We start from the raw sequence: 15,377 nt of genomic DNA, 5'->3' as shown, positions 1-15,377 counted from the left end.
AAAAAACCTCGGTACGCTGCAGTAATCCTATCTATCGGGGATGAGAGGAAACAGAAGACAAAAAGCACATCACAACAAACAATGGTCAATGTAATGTTATTGTTGATAAAGTTTATGAGCTTTCTATATTGCAGGTCTTCACATTAGTTTTCTTTCGACTCTGTGATATTAGGGTGTCTTACAAAATTATTTATACCTAGACTGTAGTTCCTTATTCTCAGACTTTACATACCAATTTTCACTAAATTCTGTTTACCCATTTTCTCGTGACTCGACGCTGATTTGGACTCAGTAACAAAAATCCAAATTCATAAATATCTCCGATTATAAGCGGTACGGTAACAATGTATAAGACATAAGTGATCGGAAATTTAATAACTTCTTACATAACTACTACTAACTTACTACATAACTAAAGTTGTGTTAGTTATGTAGTAACGATACAAACACTAATAACATGAATGACTTATTTGAGAATTACATTTCAGACCTTCCCCTAAATTACCACTTCACTCAGCGTGAATAAAATAATTTCTAGCCTAGATTGCAGCGGTTCATCACCCGACATTACATAGCGATTTTCATTAAATTCTCTTCAGCCGTTTTCTATTGATGCGTGTACAATCAGACAGACAGACAGACAGACAGACAGACAGACAGACAGACAGACAGACAGACAGACAGACAGACAGACAGACAGACAGACAGACAGACAGACAGACAGACAGACAGACAGACAGAAATTCCGGAAAAGTATAAAATGCATTTTCTTGTTACTGTGGACATGACCGATACAGAAATACCATTCTTTTCAAATTCTGAGCAATGTACAGACAAAACTCTTATTTTATATATATAGATATAGATTACATTTCAGTCCTTCCCCTGAACTACCATTTCACTCAGTGTAAGAAAATTATTGATAGCCTAGATTAAAGGGACATATTCCCCAAATTTGCATACCAGTTTTCGTGAAGATACGACCACTAATAAAATAAATATTTGACAATTAAATTTTAGGCCTTCCCCTAAACTACCATTTCGCTCAGCGTGATTAAAATAATTTATTGCCTAGATTGTAGCGGTTCATCACCCGACTTTACATTCCGATTTTCATTAAATTCTCCTCAGCCGTTTTCTCGTGATGCGTGTACAAACGTACATACAGACAGTCAGTCAGACAGACAGACAGACAGAAATTACGGAAAAGTGAAAAATGCATTTTCTTGTTACTGTGGACATGACCGATACAGAAATACCATTCTTTTCAAATTTTGAGTAATGTACAGACAAAACTCTTATTTTGTATATATAGATAATAGATTACATTTCAGGCCTTCCCCTAAACTACCATTTCGTTCAGTGTGAAGAACATTATTGATAGCCTAGATTATAGCGTCCTATTCTCCGACATTGCATACCAATTTTCGTGAAGATACGACCACTAATAAAATAAATATTTCACAATTAAATTTTAGGCCTTCCCCTAAATTACCATTTTTCTCTGCGTGTAGAGCCTATATTGAAGCGACTTATTTCCCATCTTTGTCTAGCGATTTTCATTAAGACACGACCACTAATAATATAAATATTTGAGAATTAAATTTCAGGCCTTCCCCTAAACTATCATTTCATTCAGCGTGATTAAAATAATTTATAGCCTAGATTGTGGCAGTTCATCACCCGACTTTACATTCCGATTTTCATTAAATTCTCTTCAGCCGTTTTCTCGTGATGCGTGTACATGCATACAGACAGACAGACAGACAGACAGACAGACAGACAGACAGACAGACAGACAGACAGACAGACAGACAGACAGACAGACAGACAGACAGACAGACAGAAATTACGGAAAAGTGAAAAATGCATTTTCTTGTTACTGTGAACATGACCGATACAGAAATACCATTCTTTTCAAATTCTGAGTAATGTACAGACAAAACTCTTATTTTATATATATAGATTGCATTTCAGGCCTTCCCCTAAACTACCATTTCGTTCACTGTGAATAACATTATTGATAGCCTAGATTATAGCGTCCTATTCTCCGACATTGCATACCAATTTTCGTGAAGATACGACCACTAATAAAATAAATATTTCACAATTAAATTTTAGGCCTTCCCCTAAACCACCATTTTTCTCAGCGTGTATAGCCTATATTGTAGCGACTTATTTCCCATCTTTGTCTAGCGATTTTCATTAAGACACGACCACTAATAACATAAATATTTGAGAATTAAATTTCAGGCCTTCCCCTAAACTACCATTTCACTCAGCGTGATTAAAATAATTTATAGTCTAGATTGTAGCGGTTCATCACCCGACTTTACATTCCGATTTTCATTAAATTCTCTTCAGCCGTTTTCTCGTGATGCGTGTAGAGACAGACAGACAGACAGACAGACAGACAGACAGACAGACAGACAGACAGACAGACAGACAGACAGACAGACAGACAGACAGACAGACAGACAGACATTACGGAAAAGTAAAAAATGCTTTTTCTTGTTACTGTGGACATGACCGATACAGAAATACCATTCTCTTCAAATTCTGAGCAATGTACAGACAAAACTCTTATTTTATATATATAGATGTGGAAGAGAAATAAATTTCTTACATTTATCATTTAAAAAAAACATACCGCATAGTTGAGCATCTCGTCTCCTTACTCCCAAGTCTTCCCAACCCAAACTTCGCAAATTTTAGTAACACTTTGTAGGAAATCACCCAGAACAAATCGTGGTGCTTTCCTTTGAATTTTTTCTAGTTCTCGTATCAAGTAGTCGTGATGAAGGTCCCATCACTGGAGCCATACTCTAACTGCTGTCTTACCAGACTTACACCCCCCTCTCCTTTACATCCTTACTACAGTCCCTAAATACTTTCATAACCATGTGAAGAGATCTGTAACCTTTCTCTTTTTTTTTTTTTTTTTTTTTTTTGTTTTTTTGCTACTTGCTTCATGTCGCACCGACACAGATAGGTCTTATGGCGACGATGGGATAGGAAAGGCCTAGGAGTTGGAAGGAAGCGGCCATGGCCTTAATTAAGGTACAGCCCCACGGAAAACCATTTTCAGGGCTGTCGATAGTGGGATTCGAACCTACTATCTCCCGGATGCAAGCTCTCAGCTGCGCGCCTCTACGCGCACAGCCAACTCGCCCGGTATAACCTTTCTTAACTACCTCATTAATATGATTACCCCAACGAAGATCATTCCTTATATTAACACCTAGGTACTTACATTGTTCCCCATGAGATACTATCACCCCATCAACACAATAATTAAAACTGAGACGACCTCTTGGTCAAACTTACATCTTAAATTTTCATCCCATTTACATTCATACCATTGTCTGCTGTCCATCTCACTACATTGTTTAAGTCCCCTGCAGTTGCTCATAATCCTGCAAATCATTCACTACTCTATACAGTATAACACCATCTGCAAATATCCTTATCTGTGATTCCAGATATTTGCTCACATCATTTATACAGGGTAAACAAAAAATGCCGCACTTGGAGGTCGGCATGCAATTCCTCATCCCACTGCAAGATAAAAGTTTCTATAGACAAATCGGATCTGGTGCCGTTGGAAAACAAGTCGAAAATGAGAAGCTGGCTACACTGTCACATCCTGCAGCACATCGGAATGTAATTGAGAAACATGTATAATCCCGCTCTACCATATCCGCTGTCGCAGCTCACTGAGTAGACTGCTGGGTTATCAAACCCACATGCACCATGGAGCTACGGCTCGAATCTACGTCAGGTTTCTTTTCCTTTTGTGTGTGTGACGTCAGGTCCCTAGTTCCTGTCATGTAATGACATGACAATAGTCGAACACATGACAGTGTGATCCATTCGACTGAATGCACAAGTCGAGTAACCACGCAGTGCACAACCATAACTGGTCCTGTCAAGTGCATGTAGGCCGGCTTCCTGATGGAGCACACAAACGGTTAATACGCCAATATGCTATTAGTATTGGGTGCATCTGATGACCAAGCTTCTGCTGCTGCTCGTGAGTATGCAGCACAGTACCCTCAAAGGCGCCACCCCGATAAGAATATTTTTTGTCGCCTTGAGCAACGCCTGCAAGAAACTGGTAATCTTCGTCCACAAGTAGTGGACAGAGGTCGTCCAAGGATTAGACGTACTCCACAAACAGAGGACAACATTCTTGAAGCTGTTCACCAATCACCTCAGTGAAGTACCCGTGATATGGCAAGGCAGTTCCAGGTATCTCAAACACTGGTTGTTAACGTGTTGCATGACGAAAAACTGCATCCATATCATTACACGTTAACTCAACACCAGCGGCCAGAAGACTGCATTCAACGAGTACAGTTCTGTGAATGCCTTTTGGAACAAGTTGAAGATAACGAACATTTTATAACGAATGTGATATGGAGTGATGAATGTAGCTTCACTCAGGAAGGTATTTTCAACCATCACAACAGTCATTATTGGTCTGACCACAATCCACATGTCACCCATGAACGTGGCTTTCAGGCACGCTTTGGCATAAACCTGTGGGCTGGAATCGTTGGAGGAGTGATTTTAGGCCCTTACCTATTGCTGGACAAGTTGAATGTGCCCTGCTATCGTACGTTTCTGGGCAATACTTTGCCTGATGCTTTAGAAAACGTTCCACTTGGTGTTTGGCGACAGCTATGGTTTCAGCATGATGGTGCACCGCCACACTTTGGAATGACTGTGCGTAACTGGTTAAATGAAGAGTTTCCAGGGAAATGGATTGGTCATGGAGGTCCAATGTTCTGGCCTCCACGTTCCCCGGACCTTAATCGACTGGATTTTTATTTGTGGAGACACTTAAAGGAACATGTTTATAGTACTCCACCCATGGATGTACAAGACCTAATAGCTCGCGTGCATGCTGCATCGGCAATGGTGGATGCAGGTGTGTTGCATAGGGTCCGGCAAAGTATGCACCAGCGAGTGGCGAAGTATTTGCAAATGCAAGGTGGTCGCTTTGGACATCTGCTGTGAAGTGAACGTTGCTCCTAAGTGTACGTACTGGCTCTGTGAAGATAAGACTGGACGTCACACGTACACTATGGAATTATTGTGTGTAGCATAATGGGCAATCCAGTGTAGCCTGCCTACTGTCTTCTGTTTCCTTGTACCACATTGGATAGAGACGATGTTACTGTATCCACTATTGTGTTCTATGTATTGGCTTTATTTGTGCCATGGACAAAACAAAGTGGTCGCTTACGTCCGTAAGAAGTTCATGTTATGTTTGAATGTTTAAATAATGGTAACTGTAATGGTAAAGCAGAACATAGTGTATTGCATAGTGGAGGTGTACACTGGATACAATTTTATACATTTACTGGAAAAAAAAAAAAAAATTGGCGCGAATGCGACTTGAACATCGGCGCGTCCACACAACCGGCATTTATGGCATTACCTTGTCTCACTGAGCTAATGAGACAGCTCCAGCGGAGCGCTGAGTTCATGCGACCTGTGCTTGGCCACGCTGCATGCCGTTACAGTGTTGCCAGAGCCTCGTTTCTTAACTTGCATTTCTATTAAACCTATTGGTGGGACTAGATTTTGCAAGATAAACTTTTGTCATGAATTTCGACGAGGAACTTCATGATGACCTCCTCGTGCAGCATTTTTTTTTTGTTCACCCTGTATATATAAGAAGACATAAAGGTCCAATAATACTGCCCCCCCCCAATCATGACAGGATCAAGTAATGCTTCACCTACTCTAATTCACTGAGTTCTATTTTCTAGAAATGCAGCCACTCATTCAATCACTCTTTTGTCTAGTCTAACTGCCCTCATTTTTGTTATAATCTCCCATAATCTACCCTATCAATTTTTTTTTTTTTTTTTTTTGCTAGTTGCTTTACGTCGCGCCGACACAGATAGGTCTTATGGCGACGATGGGACAGGGAAGGGCTAGGAGTGGGAAGGAAGCGGCCGTGGCCTTAATTAAGGTAAAGCCCCAGCATTTGCCTGGTGTGAAAATGGGAAACCACGGAAAACCATTTTCAGAGCTGCCGACAGTGGGGTTCGAACCTACTATCTCCCGAATACTGGATACTGGCCGCACTTAAGCGACTGCAGCTATCGAGCTCGGTAATCTACCCTATCAAAAGCCTTGGATAGGTCAATAGCGATACAGACCATTTTACCTCCTAAATCTAAATTATCTGCTATATATGCTGGAATCCTACAAGTTGAGCTTCAGTCTGCCTTCTAACAAACCAGTTCTTTATTTTGCAAACATATCTAATATAATCAGAAAAAATTCTTTCCCATAGCATACAAACTACACATGTCAAGCTGACTGGCTTTCTTTTTGTCACCCTTTACCTTGTACACAGGGCCCTGTTTCATAAAACTAACTAATAATATTACCTAATAATATTAGAACTCATAAAAATAATTATTAGTTAACCAAATTCTGTTTCATAAAGATTTACACATGACTAATAAAATATCTTCATTAATAATATTAGTTCATTAGTCAGCTGATACAAATGGAGGTTAGAATCGGTCTGTTGTATATGTTCTTGGTTTGGGTTTGTTCCTAGCAGTAGGCTAATGCTTGACTACAACCACCTATTAATCCACATGTTCAAAAGGCTCACTTGATATTTTTATAGCTGTGACTTCAATACATATGAAAATGGATAAAGGAAGTGAAAATAATGTGAGAGAAGAAAATTTCTTCGCAGAAAGTGATTGAGTTAAAGCGTCAACTATTCGCCGCCTTTTGCACACTAACTCTCCTTGTTCCTTTCGCTTTTTTATTTCATGTGCTCTTAAAAATCTCTGTTGAGATGGACTAGCAAAATCTTTGTTTACTACCCCCTGTTGGTGGGGGCGGTAGAATAATAGCCACGGTATCCCCTGCATGTCGTAAGAGGTGACTAAAAGGTGTCCCAGGGCTCTCAACTTGGGAGTGTGTCTTGGCGAACATGGAGCACTGAGATGAGTCCTGCCATTGCTTCAACTTACTTGTGCCAGGCTCATTTTCATCTACCCTTCCAACCTCCCTTGTTCAACTCTTGTTCTTTTCCGACCCTGGCATTACTAGGTTGTGAGGCCAAAAGAGTCTTTCATTTTCACGCCCTTCATGGCCCTTCTCTTTCTTTGGCCATATACCTTCATTTTTCAAAATGTCAGATCCTTTCCACTTTTCTATCTGATTAGTGTTATTATAGATGATGGTTGGCTAGTTGTAGCCTACTTCCTCTTATAACAATAATCACCAACATCTTGGTTTACTGGTGATATAAGCCAAGATTTTAAAAGATACTTGGAGTGTCCGAGCAGAACTGCACTATAGGAACACAATGATAATGTGTATCACTACCAACCGGTGGAGTGCAATGCGAAGCTGCTATTTTAAGGTTATTCTTCATTCCTTGCAGTGGAACGTTCTATTACCTACCAATCTATCAAGCAAATACTCAAAAGTTATGTAATCTAACCTAAATCTCCAATTGTACCGGTATTCATATGTTTGTTACATGTCAGTACAGGCTATTTTTGACATAATATTTATTGAACAGTGAATACCTACACTCGTTCCTTATCACTATTTGAATCAGAGTCGACCATTTCAGTGATCTTCATGATTTTATGCCAAAATATTAAAATACTGCTCACTTTGGTTTCACTAATAATATGAATTATGAGTCAAAATACACTCACGGAAATAATCCTAATAATATGAGTAACTTTTATTAGTCATGCTGTCTATGAAACAATTTACTAATATTATTAGCAACATCTACTAATAATTTTGACTCATAAACCAATAACTAATATTATTAACTAATAATTTTATGAAACATAATACTAATATTATTAGTTAATATTATTGGTTTCTTACTAATAATATTAGTGAAAGATGTTTTATGAAACAGGGCCCTGGGGTTACTATTGTAACTCTCCATTCATTTAGTATAGCTCCTTCATGCAAACAGTAATCAAATGAGTATTTCAGATATCCCCCACCAAGCTCGACAGTTGCAGTCGCTTAAGTGTGGCCAGTATCCAGTAATCAGGAGGAGATAGTGGGTTCGAGTCCCACTGTTGGCAGCCCTGAAGATGGTTTTCCGTGGTTTCCCCACCAGGCAAATGTCGGGACTGTACCTTAATTAAGGCCACGACCGCTTCCTTCCAATTCCTAGGCCTTTCCTATCCCATTGTTGCCATAAGACCTATCTGTGTTAGTGCAACGTAAAGCAAATAGCAAAAAAAAAAAAAAAAAAAAAAAAAAAAAAAAAAATATATATATATCCCCAGAAATCTTATCAACCCCAGCTTCCTTTCTAGCTTTAAACTTTTGTATCTTTTTATAAATGTCTTTATCGTCATAGGTGAATTTCAGTATTTCACCAAACTGTGGAAATGGTGCAAGCAATGTACAAAAACTGTATCAGGTACAAGAACAACCTGATGCACTGAACAAGAAAATTGAAAATTATGGTATGAAAATCAGTGCACATAGAAAAGCAAGCTATGGTGATATCAAGAGGAGAAAAACAAGGAAAAGGCACTGTGAAAACTGGTTGTTAAAGCCTTGAAGTTGTTTTTAGGCAGTGAATTAATGCAGAATAAAAGGCTGAATATGGAGATAAGCAAGACGGGGCAATGGGGCAATGCATTCTACCCGAGTGTAAAAAACCTTGTCTGGAATAAGGAAGTTTGAAGAGATAATGTACAAAATGTATTATGCACCCATACTGACCTCAGCAGGTGAGACCTGAACAATGACAAGTAGGGAGGAGAGTAGAATTCAAGCCAGCGAAATGAAATACCTAAAAAGTATGATAGGAAAGACAAGGAAAGACAGATTGAGGAAGAAGATGTGAGAAATGAGGTAAGAATGGAAAACCTACATGAGAGAATTGATATTAGTAAACTAAGATGGTTTAGGCATATACAAAGGATGGAGGAGGAAGGAATACCAAAACAGATGATGGAGATGAAAATTGAGTGAAAGAGCGAGAGGGAGATATAGAACAAGATGGATCAATTTTATATAGAGAAGTGCAAGGAGAAGAAACCTGGACTGGGTCAAAATGATGGAAGAGGAATGGTGGAAGGAGAGAGGAAGCTGCAGAAGTGCTATAAATGCCTTGACCCAGCAGGAGCTGTATAAGGGGAACAGAGGAGGATGATCCACTTGCAGATCTCTTCTCAGAACTTTACATCAATTGACACATAAGTTGTACCAAATACACATAATCAAAGAATTCACAATCAGAAATGGTATAAGTACTCCTTCAAGTTTAGCAGCAACCCCTGTTCTTGAAATATGCCTGATATTAAATCTGGTGAACGTGACTCACAGCACCAATAGCTTAACACCAAATCCGAACCATAAGATTGTGGTCATTCATAAAAAAAGAAATATTCACTATATGAGGGTTCAACATAGATGCCACAGTAAAAAAACTAGTAACAATGTTCCAGAACTATCAGTCGTGCTCAACATAAGATTCAACTTACATACTTAAATTTCTACTGATAGTGCATGTTTATGCCATTGTTTATACTGTATTTGTTACAACTCCATATTGATTTACTGACAAACAGGACATTCTTTTAAAACATATGTACAAAGAGAGCCAGCTATGCAGTACACGCCTCATAGCCGTATGCTTGCATTCAGGAGATGGTGGATTCAAACCCGATCATCGGAATTGCTGAAATAGTTTTCCGTGGATTATAATTTCCACACCAGGTAAATGCTTGAGTTGAACCATAAATAAGGCCACAGTTGATTCCTTCCCAGTTATAGTTCTTTGCTATTGAATCATTGCTGTAAACTGTAAGTGTTCGTCCAGTGTTAAATGACTAGCGCCTATAAAACTTCAGGACGTAGCATCAATCATTTTCAACTGACTGAGAACTAAGGAAATGTGAACCAAATGATTCATACACTGACTGACAGAGCAAATGCAACACCAAGAAGGAGTGGTTCGAAAGGGATGAAAGTTGGGGAAAAAACAGAGACGGCACGGACGAATAATTGATGTTTATTTCAAACCGATATGCAGGTTACACAATGCGCACGGCATCGACTCAGTAGGATGTAGGACCACCGCGAGCGGCGATGCACGCAGAAACACGTCGAGGTACAGAGTCAATAAGAGTGCGGATGGTGTCCTGAGGGATGGTTCTCCATTCTCTGTCAACCATTTGCCACAGTTGGTCGTCCGTACGAGGCTGGGGCAGAGTTTGCAAACGGCGTCCAATGAGATCCCACACGTGTTCGATTGGTGAGAGATCCGGAGAGTACGCTGGCCACGGAAGCATCTGTACACCTCGTAGAGCCTGTTGGGAGATGCGAGCAGTGTGTGGGCGGGCATTATCCTGCTGAAACAGAGCATTGGGCAGCCCCTGAAGGTACGGGAGTGCCACCGGCCGCAGCACATGCTGCACGTAGCGGTGGGCATTTAACGTGCCTTGATTACGCACTAGAGGTGACGTGGAATCATACGCAATAGCGCCCCAAACCATGATGCCGCGTTGTCTAGCGGTAGGGCGCTCCACAGTTACTGCCGGATTTGACCTTTCTCCACGCCGACGCCACACTCGTCTGCGGTGACTATCACTGACAGAACAGAAGCGTGACTCATCGGAGAACACGACGTTCCGCCATTCCCTCATCCAAGTCGCTCTAGCCCGGCACCATGCCAGGCGTGCACGTCTATGCTGTGGAGTCAATGGTAGTCTTCTGAGCGGACGCCGGGAGTGCAGGCCTCCTTCAACCAATCGACGGGAAATTGTTCTGGTCGATATTGGAACAGCCAGGGTGTCTTGCACATGCTGAAGAATGGCGGTTGACGTGGCGTGCGGGGCTGCCACCGCTTGGCGGCGGATGCGCCGAGCCTCGCGTGCTGACGTCACTCGGGCTGCGCCTGGACCCCTCGCACGTGCCACATGTCCCTGCGCCAACCATCTTCGCCACAGGCGCTGCACCGTGGACACATCCCTATGGGTATCGGCTGCGATTTGACGAAGCGACCAACCTGCCCTTCTCAGCCCGATCACCATACCCCTCGTAAAGTCGTCTGTCTGCTGGAAATGCCTCCGTTGACGGCGGCCTGGCATTCTTAGCTATACACGTGTCCTGTGGCACACGACAACACGTTCTACAATGACTGTCGGCTGAGAAATCACGGTACGAAGTGGGCCATTCGTCAACGCCGTGTCCCATTTATCGTTCGCTACGTGTGCAGCACAGCGGCGCATTTCACATCATGAGCATACCTCAGTGACGTCAGTCTACCCTGCAATTGGTATAAAGTTCTGACCACTCCTTCTTGGTGTTGCATTTGCTCTGTCAGTCAGTGTATTATATATACATAACACTGCAAGATCGAGTTGAAAAATTCATAGAAAGTACACAAAAGAAAACAGACAATTTGATATTAATTTACATGATAATCTCACAAGGGGTAACTGGGATTTGGACCTCAGAACCCAAAGGTGAGTGGCCGGCTGCATGAACTACAGAAGCTCTCCTGATTGGGTGGAATATGTTCAAAAATACCGTAGTTGTGCTAATTCTGTTGTAGATCAACATTACGAAGAGCTTGTAACAGCAACTAGAAGGGAGATTGGTCGATAAATGCTTAGATGGTTAGCAGCTTTACTCGATTTCATGATGTAAAACAGTACTCAATTTTAGTGTACCGGTACCGGTTCGTGATAAACTACCCAGCTACAAATACCCACTTCCTATGTTGACCTCTTCACATCATCATCATCATCATCATCCACACTTGTCTCACCTAATAGCAGGGTCCGCTGCCTCCATTTGCTTACTGTTCACCAACAAGAGAGACCAGCATGTTTATTGTCCCAGTTAAGAATATCTTCAAAAGTAACTTCTGGCACCTCTATAGATTATCAACAGTGAAATGTACAAACTCTCGCACTACCAATAGGGGGGTCTTAGAAACCCATCGAATTACATTTTTGTGTTCTGTAACCATATCCACCAATATAAAAGTATGAAATGCACGGTTACTATCAGTTACAATAATTGGAGCAACAAAATGTCATAAGGAATTAAATATATCCTTTGCTGAACAATTTGTATTCACTTATTGCTCAGGGGCCTCAGAGGCCCTCCGGTTGGTAATAAATACTAAGGAACAATTTTGGAAACATATAAAGAAAGATATTTTGTAATTTTTGAGAATTTAATACTACATATTCATCAACTTTTCTGAAGTGAACCACTTTTTGCAGTTAGCTCTTTTGCTGCCACTGAAAGGTAAATATGTTCAAGTGTGATATACATGATAGCTCTCTTGAAAGTGCGACTGTATAAGTTCTGAAAGAATCTGATTTAGAACAAAGTGAAATAGAAGATAATGAAATGCATCAACATTAAAGTGGTGCCTTTTTAACTACCTCATGTATGCAAATATCAGGTAACTTGAATAAGTGAAGTTAAATTTATGGGCCTCTATGCACGTCCCCACTTGCAATGTATAAAAACAAAAATGATCATGGTATGGTCAGGATTAAATGCATGATAACTTCCCAAGTTTATGGGGTTCAGTAGAATGAGATATGCATATCGGGCATGCTGGGACATTGGTCTAGTCATTTGGCTCCCAACTCAATTGTCCAACATTTGAATACCAACAACTTCAGTTAGTATTTTCAACAGGACCAGTGACAGGAAAACCATAGTCAAGTCATAAACTGTGCCTGTATAGAGATGCCAAGGTGTCAAAAGTTTGCCTATGAAGAGATTATTTACTGGGACAATAGAAGTACAGGTCTATCATTGTGACAACCTTAAACTGTGTCCGGTAAAGACCTCTTCAAATGCAATATACGTTAAATGTACAGCATTATTACCAATATTTTCTATGTCTATTCAAATAAATCATTAATGAACAGTCCAACACAGAGAACAAACAAAATGTTAACAAGTACCTACTTTAGCTGTTTATTAAATAATATATACAGTTCAAATTCCAAATTAAAAGCTATTTACATTTCTTAAACTAATACTTTTCTACAAACAAAAAGCAAGCAAGCATGTAAATTTTCACGATTGCTGATATTGTGACACCGGCAACAGGACATTCAGTTTTAAATGGAATCTAAACCAGAGAGGTGTGATTTTTCATTTTAATAATTCCACATACACTTCAAATAATGAATATCAGGAGTTGGGTCAATTTCAAATAATTTCCCACCAACATTGTAACCATACATAAACAACACTTAAGTATTAAACTGTAACCATACATAAACAACACTTAAGTATTAAAACACACACTAAATTAAACAAATATTAGATGAACAAACATTAGTCAATTTGACAGAAATATATACAAGAAATCACAAGGAGCATCCAAAAAGTTTGGTGAATGATACTACTGTATAACACAAACCAGGAACGATTTAGCTGGAAAATTTATATTGCCCAGTAAAGGACCAACTATAATGCTATTATAAATTTACTCATTCAGGACAAATATCTCAGGTTCCCTGTGGAAATCAACATCTGTATCATCTGATGGCCAAGCAGGCATCAATTTTTGAAAATGAGATGAAGTCTCTCACAGTGCATTGGCACTGCTGGTGGCTCCAAGTAGCCTACGCAGTGGCCTCCATGGTATGCACTAGCCATGCGTCTTGGTAGATGTGCTATTTACCAGCTGACAAGCCCAACTTAGCACACTGCGGCAAAACGCTGGCAACCAAGAATGAATTACCTGGAAAATTTATAATGTAATGGACCAACTACACTGACTTAGCAAATGTCATGGGATAGTACCTAATAGTGTGTGGGGTCTCCTCTGGCCCTGCGAACTGCAGTGAGACGCCGTGGAAGTGAGTCGACAAGTCCCTGGTAGTCCTCTGGACGCAGCTGACACCAAATCGTTTGCAGAGCGGCCGCCAATGCTGGTCTGTTCGTGGGTGCAGGATCCATGGCACGGAGCCTGTGTTCCAGAACATCCCAGATATGCTCGATAGGGTTCATATCGGGGCTCCTGGGTGGCCATGGCAGTCGTTGGACCTCTGTTGCATGCTCCTGGAACCATTCCCGGGCGACGTGGGAGCGATGTGGCGGCGCGTTATCGTCTTGAAACCCTCCAGAACCGTCTGGGCGCTGGAAGGCCAAAAATGGGTGGAGATGGTCTCCAAGCAGCTCAACATACCGTGTACCATTCAAAGTCCCTTCCAGAACAACTAGAGGGCCCATTCCATACCAGGAAAGTGCACCCCAGACTATAACAGAGACATCAGCGGCCTGGACCACACCTTCGAGGCAGGTGGGATCCATCGCTTCATGTGGTCTGCGCCATACACGGTGCCTCCCATCGGCATGGTGCAGTTGAAATCATGATTCGTCCGACCATACCACGTTACGCCATTGTTCCAGTGTCCATCCCTGGTGACTGGCGACAAATGCACGTCGTTGTGCCCAATGACGTTGGGTTAACAGTGGCACCAGTCTGCGGTGCCGGCTCCCATACCCCACAGAACATATGTTCCTACAGATAGTCTACTGGGAGATGTGTCTAGCACGGCCTGTGTTGAATTGAGCTGTGATTTGTTGCACGGTTGCCCGTCTGTCACTATTGACAATCCGTCTCAGATGTCGCCGGTCACAGTCATCAAGGGTGGCTGGACGGCCGGTCGTTCGTCTGTTGTGGACGGTGACACCCGCAATCAACCATTCGCGATACACACTGGACACGGTTGATCGTGTGAAGCCGAATTTCCGCACCACTTCCGAAATCGCACTTTCCACCCGTCGGGCACCGACCACCATACCCCGTTTCGAACGGTGTCAGCTCACGATGACGTTCCATGTTACACCTGTCACATGCACAGTCACTGCTCACAAGGTCTCCTATACAACTGCCGCTGGCACAGGGGGCGTGTGGTGCGCAGACAACACACCTGCACATCAGTGCTCCGCTATCCCATGACATTTGCTCAGTCAGTGTATATTGGTATTATAAATTTACTCACTTAGGACAAATATTGCAGGTTAACTATGGGAATCAACATCTGTATCATCTGATGGCCAAGCACGCATCAATTTTTGAAAATGAAACAAAGTCTCTCATAGTGCATTGGCACTGTCGGTGGTTCCAAGTAGCCTATGCAGTGGCCCCTATGGTATGCATTAGCCATGTGTCTTGGTAGGTGTGCTATTTACCAACTAACGAGCCCAACTTAGCACACTGGGGTGAAATGCTGGCAGCCAGGAATGAATTACCTGGAAAATTTATAATGTCCAGTAATGGACCAACTATATTAGTATTATGCCACTGATTGTCGCTTGGCCTCTCGGTCGAACTGGTAACACCAGCTCTCATC

At 41.5% G+C, this 15,377-nt stretch overlaps 1 protein-coding gene across 7 annotated transcripts in view; it reads right to left on the bottom strand.

The window, feature by feature from the left end:
- Positions 1 to 15,377, bottom strand: part of LOC136864304 (rho GTPase-activating protein 12) — a 417,475-nt gene that overhangs the window by 332,371 nt on the left and 69,727 nt on the right. The gene's annotated exons all lie outside the window — the stretch shown is intronic.

This window comes from Anabrus simplex, chromosome 2 (assembly GCF_040414725.1).
Source record: "Anabrus simplex isolate iqAnaSimp1 chromosome 2, ASM4041472v1, whole genome shotgun sequence".
Classification (NCBI taxonomy): domain Eukaryota; kingdom Metazoa; phylum Arthropoda; class Insecta; order Orthoptera; family Tettigoniidae; genus Anabrus; species Anabrus simplex.
The sequence above is the reverse complement of the archived record's forward strand: the minus strand, read 5'-3'. Positions and strand labels throughout refer to the sequence as shown.